At 36.1% G+C, this 13,371-nt stretch overlaps 1 pseudogene; it reads right to left on the reverse strand.

Moving 5' to 3' along the window:
• The window catches only part of LOC100959801, a 64,300-nt pseudogene extending 52,018 nt beyond the window's left edge, over nucleotides 1-12,282 (reverse strand).
• Nucleotides 12,283-13,371: the final 1,089 nt, after the last annotated feature.

A 13,371-nucleotide genomic window follows, 5' to 3' on the forward strand; every position in this document is an offset into this window, starting at 1 on the left:
TGTTAAGTATACTCCCAAATATTTCATCTTCTTTGGCACTACTTTAAATGGGATAGAGTCCTTGACTGTTTTTTCAGCTTGGCTGCTGTTGGTATATATAAAGGCTACAGATTTATGAGTGTTGATTTTGTATCCTGATACGCCACTGTATTCCTTCATCACTTCTAAGAGTTTTTTAGTTGAATCACTGGTGTTTTCCAGATATACAATCATATCATCTGCAAAAAGTGAAAGTTTAACCTCTTCTGTTCCTATATGTATGCCCTTAATCACCTTTTCTTCCTGAATTGCAATAGCTAGAACTTCCATAACAATGTTAAATAGCAATGGGGACAATGGGCAACCTATCTCACTTAAATTTTTAAAACCATCTTGTGAGGTAGATATTAGCCCCATTTTACAGACTAGGAAAATAAGTATGGAGAAGACCAGGATTAGCATATTTAAGTATATTATATAATGACCAATTATTTTCATGATGATTAAACTAGTTTATGTTCTTACCAGTGTGAAAGCTTCTTTTGTCCCATAGTCTTCATACCTTTGGTGTGGTTGGGATGATCAATTTTTGCCAATCTAGAGAGCATGAAACCACACCATTTCCTATTTTGCCAAGTGCTAACAAGGTTAGGTGCCTTGCTTGTTTTTTCATTTAGAAAACATCTGTTTATGTCTTTCCCCTATTTTCCTATTAAATATTTATTTCTTTATTTCTTTGAGTTCTTTATTGATACTAACTTTTTTGTAAAAATGTAGTTATATATATTGAAAATATTTTTTCCCAGACTATGTCTTGCTTTTTCATTCTTTTTGGTGTTACCTGACGGACACTCTTACATGATTCTTACATAATTGTTGTGGTTTTGTTAGCTTTTACATTTCATGTCTCTTTATTATTAGATCATCTATTGATTTACAGATATGTAAAAAAGCATTTGACTTTTGATTATTACCCTTATGCTGAGAAATCTTTCTACTTCCTTTATACACATACATGCACACACTCCAGACCCCCTCCATATGAGTGTATGTATATACTCACATCCCATACACACACATGCACAAATATATATATATAAAGTATTACCTCTAGAAATGATTCAGATTTGTTTCTCTCCTTTTTAATCTTTATGTCTTTTATTTGTCTGTTTCCTCCAACTACATTGGCTACTATTTCCAATACAAGGAGACATAGGAAAGGTGATAGTGGATATTCCTTTCTTATAATAACAGAAATGTTTTATTACTAAGTTTCATCACTAAGTACATTGTTTTTTGTAGAATTAATCCCTGGTTCCTTCATAATTTTTTTCTTTCTATGAATGAATAAATCTTCCATTTTATTTAGTGATTTTTTTCATCCATGTATTGAGAGGATCATATGAGTTTTTTCCTTTAATTCTTTAATGTGGTAAAGCAGATAAAAATAGTTTCAGTGTTGTATTAGCCTTGCATTTCTGAGACAAAATCAACTGAGTCACTATATCAACTCAACTTTTTTTTTCTCAAACATTGCTCCATTTCGCTTGTTAATATTTTAATATTTATTGAATCTACATTTATGAGTAAGATTGGCTGAGTTTTTAATTTCTTCTAAGGTCTTGTTGGGTTTTGGTGTCAAGATTATATGATATATACTTTGTGGAATGATTCAGGCATTGTTATTTCTCTTTTATGGAGAAGTTTGTATAAAAGTAGGATCATCCTTGAGTATATGGCAGGGCCATGAAAATCTCTTAGCCTGGTGTTTCCTTTGTGAAAAAAATTTTTATTCCTAACTGCATTTACTTAATATTTATAGAACCATTCAAATATTTTACTTATTCTTGACTCAATGTTACTATATTTTTTCTATGGATTTGCCATTTTGTATGTATTTCAAGTTTTTTGCATAATGTATATAATTATTTTATTATTCAGATTCTGCTGCATATGCTATATAATTAAGTTCCCTATCATTTTCACTATTGCTTGCTTTTCTTTTATTCTGGATTAGTATTATCAGTTTTTTTTTCTCTATAGTATATAATTTTTAAAATTTAAATCATTTATGATTTTATTGAGTTTTTCTACTTTTTTGTTTTCTTTAAACTTTTTAATATGGATATTTAACACAAGACTGTTTAACTTTTAATTTTTCCTAGAATAATTATTGAAGGTAATGTCTCTTTAAGTTCATTGTGTTAGTGACATCTTAGAACTTTTGGTGTGAGGCATTTTTTATCATTTAGTTCTAAATTTATGTACTGAATTTTAAAAATCTGAGTTATTTATGTATGTATTGAAAAATGATATTTTTCAAGTCATTTTTATGCTGTTTATTGTAAGATGACTATCATTTAAAAAGCCAAATATACTCAAGATGGCCACTGCAAATTTATGTACTGAATTTTAAAAATCTGAGTTATTTATGTATGTATTGAAAAATGATATTTTTCAAGTCATTTTTATGCTGTTTATTGTAAGATGACTATCATTTAAAAAGCCAAATATACTCAAAATGGCCACTGCAAATCAAGAAATGGAACTTTGGTCACAGCAGGACTCCCTCTGTGTACCCCATCTCCATCATAATTCCCTCCTTCTTCCCCAAATGACCATTAGTCTTTTAAAGTAGTGATTTGCTTATATTTCTTTGTAGTTTAACCAACCCAGTTTGCATTATTATGGACTAATCTTGCCCATTTTATTATTTTTATCCATCTTTTAAGCCAATTTTAATTTATAGTCCCTCATTCTTCCTTTTCTTTTTCTTATATTTTATCTGTTGTAGACCATGACCCGTTTGTGACTGTCAGGCTTTTCCTAAGACAAATGTGCTGATTGTACATTCATGTTTCTCTATTTCCTGCACATTGGTGACTGGATAAAGCTGTGACCAAGTCAATACTATTCATTCTTTTTGTAGGATAGCTGTCATCTATTATATCATATTTTCTTGAAGTGAGGAAGGCTTGGATTAGCAAGCTGGCTGTTAGATACCCTCATTATTCTCTGTATTGCTAATTCCAGTTTTTGAATGAAATGAGCAGCAAAATGAAACGTTGAAGGTGTTTATTCCTCCTCTTGATTGTTGGTATAATTGGCAGTTGGTAAATTTTAAAATTCCTTTGTATAAAAAATTACACGAATAATATACGTGAGAAAAGGGCATGGATTTTGACTCCTAACAAGTTTTAGCCAGTGAAGGACACATGTGATGTCTCCTGGAACTTGCTGATTTCTCCTTGGAGAAATTCTTCCTTTCTGGCTCTTTTTCTACTTACAACATAAACTCTACATGGCAAAGTTTTGCATCCCTGAACTTTACAGTGTTAAAAACAAGCAGTCATATTTTTTCCCCACATCAAAAGAAACCTTTGAGATAATGATCTTACCTTCAGTATCTCACACATTTATTAAAGGGCAAGCCAATAGATCTTTGACTATAAACTTTATACACCACACCTTTGCACCTCTAAATTTAGAGAGTCAATGGTGGTGAAAGTCTTTGACAATGAAATAGATATTTGATAGTTGCCCATATTCTTTCTATTTGCATCTGGTGAAAATTTTAGAAATTATGCTGGAGCTAATTGAAATTGTAAGACAACAGGGAGTTCTAATCATCCTTTGATTACCTGTCTCAGGCTTTTCAATTTAGGCAGTTGAAATGGAGTGTTATTTCAATTTTGGGGTGTTATATTTTTCTTCTGTTTAGCGCATTTTGGAAAGAACAGTACATGAAAAGAAAACTATTATGCAGATGAGAAATAATTTTTAAAAAATAATTCTGGTTACATTTCTGTTCAGAAACAATTTAGAAATTGGAAATCAGGCAATAAATACTTTTGCTTAATGATAAAAAAATCAGTTTTATATTGATATCCTATGAATCCATGGAACTTTTAATTTTTGGTAGTTGCTGGATTCTTCCATGATTTAGTCACTATTCATAAAGCTGAAGATTATTTGAATTTAGGAAAAACCTTTTATATTTTTTACTGCTCTTAAGCTTTCCAGAAAAACAAGCAAGCTGGAATATGATTTCTGCTTTCTTTTAGAATTAATATTTTATTCTTTACATAATTTTATCTTTCAGGACATACAGGCCTTTAGATGAAGTGCAATCAATAGCACCTATGGTAGATAAAAAATAAGTGAAAATTTTTTGCTTCTCCTTCTGTTGAAAGATGGCAATTCTCCTTCTCTTGAATCTGAGTTTGTCATAAAGATTTTCTTGATCATAGAATGCTGCTGAGGAAGAGTCTGGGAATTCTAAGGCCATTCATAAGTATTCTTACAGCTTCCTTCTGGGCTCCTTGGAATTTCTTTAATTTTATAAAATCCAGAAAACAAAAATTTGCCATGTGGAGCAGACTTGTTCTTGAAAGCTAACCATCATCCTGTGAGGAAGACAGATCAGCCTCAAGGAGTAGCCTCTGGCCAATAGCTCCAGTTGAACTCTCAGCAGACAACTCCCACCAACAGCCATGTAAGTGAGCCATCTTGGAAACATGTCCTCCAGACCAGCTGGGCTGCTAATGGTTCAGGGCATTATGATAAACCCACTCTGCTGAACTCTGCCCAGATTATAAATTTGTGGGGAAAAAACATGATTATTTTTGTTCTAAGCTGTCAAATTCGGGGGGTGATTTGTTGTATAGCAGTAGTTTATAAAACAGCATGCATCTCCTAGCCAGATTTCTCAATCAACATAAAAATAAGACAAAGAAGTCAGAAGAATAGAAGACCAAAATATTATTCTGATTTTCACAAGTGGTTAGATCAAGGGTTTATCTTAGTTTGACAGGTAAAGTTAGTTTTCTGAGATCTACCCTGAATTTGTCCACCTGAAGCAATGCTGAATTTTGTGGATACAGGTTATTGCCTTCCACTGGTCCAAAAAGAGACTCAATCCACCATTTAACAAGTCATATTCACCCATTAGAGAAACAAAGCTCAATTGCCATCGTGACCAGTCAGGTAACTCAATTCCCATTTCTACAGAGAAATAAGGTATTTTTGAGAATTTCGTATGGTAGTATCTAAGGACAATCCGTCATTATGAAAACTAGAGAAATGTGTTAAAGGAATTCCCATCTCATATTCAGTAGCAATTAAGAGCAGCTGTTGGATTCAGAGAACTTTTGTTCTGAAACCTGGCTCTGCATCTTAATATGGATGTGTCCTTGGATAAGTAACTTAACCTCTCTGAGCCTCAGTTTCCTCGTCTGCAAAATGGGAATAATAATGGCACCTAATTCATTAGGTTTAATGCATAGTACAAACTCAAGAGTGTTTCTATTGTTTGCTATTGTAGCATGCTAGTAAAGATATTTATGCTTAAAATATTAGGCATATGAAATCCAAAAAGGAAAATCAAAAGTAAAATACCATTGGCCTAGCCAAGGATTATTATTATTTATTTGCATTATTCATAGCATACTTTCAACATGAAATATTGTGATCATGATATAGCCAAGGTTATCTTCTAGGAGTGATGAGCATAATAGAGAAAGAACAGATTCTTCCTTCCAGAAAAGTAGCTATATTAGCTTACCCTAATACTTCCAGACCACCAGACTTATCAGGAATGTTAAGGAATCGTAATACATCAGATTGTCAAAGGTAAGAAATAAGATTAAGAGAACATGTTGTGTAAGGTTTATGAAGACATAGCAGCAGTGTGCGTGTGTGTGTATGGTGACTGAGGCATTCAAATTCTTTATTTCTCTACATTTTATCTGGAGTCAAATTTAATGATACTTTTTGCAGGTCTAATCCAAGTTCAGGTCCGTAAAGCTTATTGATATATCTTTCTGTGCTTTGTCCCACTACCAATAAGCTTACCTACCCTTAACCAACATGTGTTTCATTTGTGTCAGTTCTATCATTCAAACTAAAGCCTTCAAAGATGTCAGATACTTTCATTATACCCTCTATCTCATTCAGTATAGAACTGAGTTCCAATAAATATTTTCTTGAGTTAATTTATGAATATTTCATATCATCCTATTGTAGCAAAATATGCCATTAAAATCCAAACTTGTATTTTTCTGTCTGCCTTGGCTAGAAAGATGGTGGCTCCCCTTTGGCACTGAGGACTTCAAACATTATTGTCCAAGTACTCTTATTTACTAGGGACTAGGATGTTGTGCTTCAGAGCTTAAAGGAAGTGAAGCAGAACCCCAAGGGAAAACAAGGAAGGAAAATGTTCAGCCTCTAAGTTTGAGAATGATTAGATGCCCGTGCCCATTAGCATCTCCCTGTAGGGGTCCTTAGCAGCCTGGAGCCAGTGGAAAGTGGAGAGGGTACCTGTGGGAAAACCGTGCTACAAGGCAGATGGGGAACCATCCAGACTGCATGTTACAGGCAGTAACTCTCGCGGGGATGCTGTAACTTTGCCTTGACCACACAAGTGTGTTAGAAATAAAAGCCACTAATCTCCCAGTCAATCAGGCATCCCAGCATTAAGGATGGGAGATTAATCCCAGAAGATTCAGCATTCCATTTATAATTCTGGGCACTTGTAAACAGTAGAGTCTCTCTGGCTGCTCAACTGTTAAGTGAAGAACAATTGGTTTAGACTTGCTACTGTCACTTCTGTATGGATGAGGGTTAGAAGTCTCTCATGATTAGGGGGGAAGGAGTGTGTGTCCCTGTTACATGTAATAAGTAGGCTATTATTGCTAGAGAAACTGACTCAAAATATGTAACAGTGTGGGATTAGAAGAAAGCTGTGCAGGTATTTATAAATCCCAAGTTAGGGAGCGAGAAGGAGGGAAGCAGGAAGGGCTGTATGGGAGGAGTCCACAAGCTCAGTTCAATTTGAAACAGACCTACCCTCCACCCTAACATTCACGGCTTGTTGGTAAATCTGGCTAATGCAAGCATACTTCTTAATTCCTCACACAGATTTTGTTTCAGGTGATAACTCCTATGTCTGTTTGCCATTTGTGCATATGTTTTCAGGTGTTCTCCCTGGTGCTCATGGTGGCCTTCTAAAGCAGAAGTGTAACTAGATCCTGAAGTGTTTTTGGGTACTTTATGATACAGAAGACCTTTGCTTGTTCAAGGCCTGCCATGGGATAGATAACCTACATTCACTAAGGAAACCAGTGACTTAATATTTAAAAAAAAATTGTGAGATAGCAATGTATATGTCTTCTCATGAAGTGTTAAATATGAACATCTAGGAACAGGTCTGATAAGTATCAAAATTTCAAAGTCATTATGAACATAAATGATGTTTCAAAATATACAAAAGTTTTCCAGTTTTCCAAGTACTATTTATTGAAGAGGGAGTCCTTCCCCAGTGTATGTATTTGTTTGCTTTGTTCAAAATCAGTTGGTCATAGCTGTATGGTTCCATTTCTGGGTTCTCTATTCTGTTCTGTTGGTCTATGTGTCTACCTTTACACCAGGATTTTGCTGGTTTTGTTACGATAGCCTTGTAATAATTTGAAGTCCGCTAATGTGATGGTTCTAATTTGTTCTTTTTGCCTAGGATTGCGTTGGTTATCTGATATCTTTTTTGGTTTGATATGAAGTTTAGGATTACTTTGTTGGGGGGGGGTCTGTGAGAAATAACATAGAAATTTTGATGGAAACTTCATTGTGTCTATAAATCACTTCGGGCAATATGGACATTTTGATTATGTTGATTCTTCCAACCATGAGCATGGGATGTTTTCCATTGGTTCATCTATTATTCCTTTAGTTTTCTATAGTTAACCTTACAGAGCTTTTTCACCTCTTGGTTAAGTATACTCCTAGGTGTTTTGTTTTCTTTGTAGCTGGTGTAAATAGTAACAAGTTCTTGATTTGATTCTCAGCTTAGTTATTATTAGTATATAGGTCAGGCATCCTCAAACTATGGCCCATGGGCCACATGCAGCCCGCCTATGACATTTATCCAGCCCACCGGGTGTTTTTGCCTCTGCTGCCTGTCCTGCTTAGCAGCCGACTGGTCCCAGGGCCCACAGTCTGGCCCTCTAATGGTCTGAGGGATGGTGAACTGGCCCACTGTTTAAAAAGTTTGAGGACCCCTGATTATAGATAGTGCAGAAGAATGAAACTGGATCTCTGTCTCTCATGATATACTAGAATATTATAGACTTAAATGTATGACATGAAATCGTAAAAATTCTGGATGAAAATGTAGGGAAAACTCTTCTGTACATTGACATAGTCAAAGAATTTACGAATAAGACTCCAAAAGCAAGTGGACATAAGGTTCATATGCAATTTAAAATAGTCTAAGAGAGTAAATTGCACATAAAATTTATGTCTAGCCTGGATAGCAACTGAAAAAATAAATAGAAGTTAATTAAACTAAAATGTTACTGCACAAAAAGAGGAATAATCAACAGAGTAAATAGACGGCCTACAAAATGGTATTTACAACTTACACATCCACTAAAATAGCCAAGATTCAGAATCTATAAAGAATTCAAACAAAAATCAGCAAGAAATAAATAACCCTATTGCAAAACCAGACAAAAGACATGAATGGATTCTTCAAAAGAAGACAAATGGCCAACAAACATGAAAAAATGCTCCTCACTGTTTATTAGGAAAACACAAATTAAAACTGCAAAGAGATACCACCTTACCTCTGTCAGAATTGACATTATTATGAAGTCAAAAGACAATCCATGTTGATGTGGAAATGAAAAGGCAAAAGTGTAGATCACTGGTGGGAATGTAAACCTGCACAACTACTATGGGAAGTGGTATGGAGACTCTTCAAAGAGCTAGAAGACATCTACCACCCAATCCTGCAATCCTACTAATCGGTATCTACACAGAGGAAAAGAAGCCATTTCATCAGAAAGACACCTGCACCTGAATGTTTATTACAGCACAATTCACAACTGCAAAGATATGGAATCAGCTAATGAGTGGATAAAGAAAATGTAATATAAATGTACCATGGGGGACTAATCAGCTGTAAAAAAAGGATGAAATGAGGTCTTTCACAGCAACTTAGATCAAACTGGAGACTATTGGTCTCAATGCAGGATCTCTGGAATAAAGAAGCAGATACCACATGTTCTCCCTTATAAGTGGGAGCTAAATGAAGGATCTCTATGAAGAGGTGTAAGGAATATTGGAAACTAAGAAGGTTGAGAGTCGGAGGTGGATGAGGAGTAAAAAGCTACCTGTCAAGCACAGTGTATGCTCTTCTGATGAAGTGTTCACTGAAAGACTTCGGCACCTACAATTCATCATGTAAAATAAACAAATGAACAAACAACACACATGTATCCCCTAAGTTTTTTTAAGTAAAAATTTAGATTTGAAAATTAGGGGGAAAAACCCCTAAAATACAGAAGTTGTAGAGAATATAAAACCAAAGTTGTGGGAAAGTTGAGGCAAATGCTTATCTTATTTATAGATCATGAAGATAAAAAAGGAAATATTTTTCTTTGTATCTTTATAAGTTCTAATTCTATTTTAAAATTTATTTTTATTTTTTTCCTTTCAAAACATCTCTGTAAAAACTGACTCAAACACATACAATAGCCTAGGCCTACACAGGGTCAGGAAATATTTTTTCCATTGAAATTCAGCATACTCTTAATTTTGTCATGGATCTCCTTAGGTGACACCCATGTACCAAAGCTTCGTATATCATCTCTTTGCTGGACAGTGAGATTCAGCCTTTATATGGCAGAAGAGATATAAACTCATGGATAGATAGAGGCAGACTTTGGTAGAAAATTCTTTGCATCTTGAAAAATTGATTAGAAAGGATGCTGAATTGGGAAATTTAAATTTGGGCTCTAGTTTCAGTTTTGCTACTAACCATCTAAGTCACTTTGGGAAATGAAATTTACTTATTCAGATCTCAGATCTCAACAGGAAAATAAGGGAACTGGACTAGCTGGTCTCTGAGGAACTATTGTGATTTCACAACCTATTATTTTAAGCAGCTTTTCTTTTACTCGGTTCCATGTCACTCATATTTATTCCTTTATGATATTAAACAAGAATGGGAAAATGTCATATCATTTACCAAACTATGTCCCCAGGATATCCTTCCCTTCAGAATTCATCTTTCCTTTTCCTCCAGGAATACAAACAGTACCTGAAACAAATGCACTTTTCCTGGAAAGGAAGGAATTTGTTAGCCAAAGTAGACTTTGTCCAAACTTAAGAGAAAAGCAGACTTTGATGTAAATAAGCTATTTCTTTGGTTTATTTTTGTATCTCCTTCCTTGGTTACTTTTATTATTATTTGAGTTCCAAGAGATTGTGTCTCATAACCTGGCTTCTCTTTTAAAAACTTTTTCATTGAAAACATTAATAATAATAATAATAATGAAAGAGTATAATGTAACCTGTCCTCTGCATTGCTTCTAATTTTAATCAAGACTGAGGAACTAGTTCTGGGTGATACTTGAGCAATGAGTGGTTCAAGTTGAGGCATTCAAAGCCGTATGAAGATTGGAGGATTTAATCATGTTGAAACCCAGATAGCAGTTAGTGTGCTGGATTTGGGGCTGTCTCTTGTCTCACTGTGGCCCTTTCCCAACATGAAACATTGAATTCAAATGAGGAGGGCAAATGTGAAAAAGCTCAATGCTCAGTACACACCGAAGCTGAGATAGAGGCAGGAAACTGGAAATGAGATTTTGAGATTTTGGCTGCTGTTTTGTTTAGGCCTAAAGGAAGTTTGACTTTCCTGAGTTTCTACTGAATATACTAGTTTAGTCACTATAAATACCTGGGATAAGTCCCCACTAGTAAAAATTGTCTTAAGTCTCATTACTCACCCCCTTTCTGCAGTCAGGCGATCGTTACAGAGAGCATAGACGTCCACAGAGAAACACTTTCAGATACATTCAGGCAAAACTGCAATCTTTCCTGTTTGAAGCTGCTTTTAGTTTCCTACCTCTTATTTTCCATTTTTCTTGGGGTCCTCCAACAAGCATTTGGGAAGATAAATTCAGCTTACTAGAAACTTGTATGAGCATCGGCCATAAAAGAAAACTTCTGGTTTCTAGTCTGGAACATTTGGTTTTCACCTGGCCATGTACAAAAAACTTAGAAGTGGTCATTTCATCCTAAGGTCAGTAAGCAGAAGAAATTAACGACTTCTTAGCTCCATTAGAGAAATGATGTCACAAGGAAAGCCACTGCCTCACAAATTGGAGAGCCACACAGGCAAACACAGATAATCACAACTTCTCACGAGCAGAAGTCTCCTTGGAAGAAGTTCTGGGATGGGAAAACCTAAACTGTGATTGATGAAGGAATGGCCAGAGGCTCAGAGTCCATAAGCAGAGAGTTAGGAATTTCAGGGGGTCACAGGAAGACCCCACTCTTGAGAGTTTTACATCTAGGAGCTCTACCAGGACCTCACAGTGAGTATCAGAGGAAAATTCCCCCTCGTGCTTTTGGTGGGATGTACATGGGGGGAGCAGGTTGAAATATTCTGGAACATTCTCTTCTAAATATGGCCTGCCCTCCAGAAAAGCTGTTTTACTAGAAACCTAACCTGTTGGGATTTTCAGAGTCTCAATGACCTAGGGGAAAGAACATGCTTAACTCCAGCCCCCTCTAGCCATTCAGTTCCACCTACAGGGGTGGTGTCAGTGGAATTGGGAAGTATTTATGAAGTTTATAGCCCATGGGCACAGGCTCGCTAACAAACTGAGGCCTAGTTCTCGAACTATGGAGCATTTACTCTCTCCACATACCTTACCACCATATCACTAGTGGCCTATTTACTGGACTTCTGTTTTGTGGGGTAGGTGTCAAATGATTCTTTACTGAAACATTTTCCATTGTATTTTTTAACCAGCTGGGCATCTACTGCACCACTGTTGATGTCATCTATGATGTCACGAGGGTGGCAGCCACCAACATTGCAGCCCACAGATTGGGCTGTCCCTTGGATCTCTTTAATGGTTCCAGAGAGTTATTTGGCTAAAGATGGGTGCCGCATCTGTCTGGCAATGTTGACAATCTCATTGAAAGTGATATTTCCATTGCGTTTAATGTTTTTCTGTTTCTTTCTGTCTCTTGGTGGTTCCTTGAGGGCTTTGATGATGAGGGCAGGGGCAGAAGGTGCCACTTCCATCTGGGTCTGGCTGTTCTAAATAGTCAGTTTCACTGTAATCTTCAAACCTTTCCAGTCACCGGTTGCTTGGGCAATGTCATCACCAGCCTTTTTTGGAGACAAACCTAGGGGCCTAGCTTGGGAGCCAGGGCAGATGTGGCACCAAATTCACCACTGGTGCACCTCAGGTACATGACTTTGATCTCAGTGGGGTCAAACTTAGGCAGCATAACGGTGGCTGGTGTGTACCAAAGAAAGCTGCACCTTGGCTTCCTCTGAGCCAAAAGCTGAAAAGTGGACTTCTTTTTAGACGGTCTTGTCATGTCTGGCTTTTAGCAAGCATCAAAACCAGACTGAGATAACACAGGGATGTCGGAATTATTCTGAGAATTTAAAATAAGTGTGATTAATATGCTAAGGGTTTGATTTAAAAAGTATACAACAGGGCGGTGACTGTGGCTCAAAGGAATGGGGTGCTGGCCCCATATGCTGGAAGTGGTGGATTCAAACCTAGCCCCTGCCAAAAACTGCAAAAAAAAAAAAAAAAAAAGTATACAACATTAAAAACCAGATAGGTAATAAAAGCATAAGAAGATATCTCTCTAGTTGGTATGGCTACTGTCAAAAAGATGAAAAATAACAAATGCTGTGATGCAGAGAAAAGGGAATTACTATACACTGTTGGTGGGAATGTAAACTAGTACAGCCACTGTGGAGATCGGTATGGAAATTTCTCAAAAACCAAACAAAACAAAACCCAAACTGCTATTAGAACTACTGTATGATTCAGTATCCTACTACTGCATATATGTCCAAAGAAAAGAAATAAGTATATTGAAGAAATACCTACATCTCTAGGGTTATTGCAGCACAACTTACAATAACCAAGGTATTGAATCAACCTAAGGATCATCAAAATATGGGTAAATAAAGAAAATGAGACTGGGAGGCTCCTGTAGCTCAAAGAAGTAGGACCCTGGCCCCATATGCCAGAAGTGGTGGGTTCAAACCCAGCCCCGGCCAAAAACTGCAAAAAGAAAAAGAAAATGAGATCTATATTCACAATGGAACATTATGTTTCCACAAAAAAGAACAAAATTCTTTTATTCCAGCCAATGTGGATACGCATGGAGGACATTATTTCAAATTAAACAAGCCAGGAACAGAGAGATAAATACTGAATGTTCTCACTCATATGGAAAGTACAAAAGTTGATCTCATGAAAGGAGAGAGTACAGACAGTAATGTTTACTAGGGGTTGGGGAGGGGAAGGAATAGGTTCTGGTATTCTATAGCACTGCGTGGTGACTGTGGTTAAC

This window comes from Otolemur garnettii, unplaced genomic scaffold, assembly GCF_000181295.1.
Source record: "Otolemur garnettii isolate 467f Iridium unplaced genomic scaffold, OtoGar3 scaffold00001, whole genome shotgun sequence".
In the NCBI taxonomy this organism is placed as follows: Eukaryota; Metazoa; Chordata; class Mammalia; order Primates; family Galagidae; genus Otolemur; species Otolemur garnettii.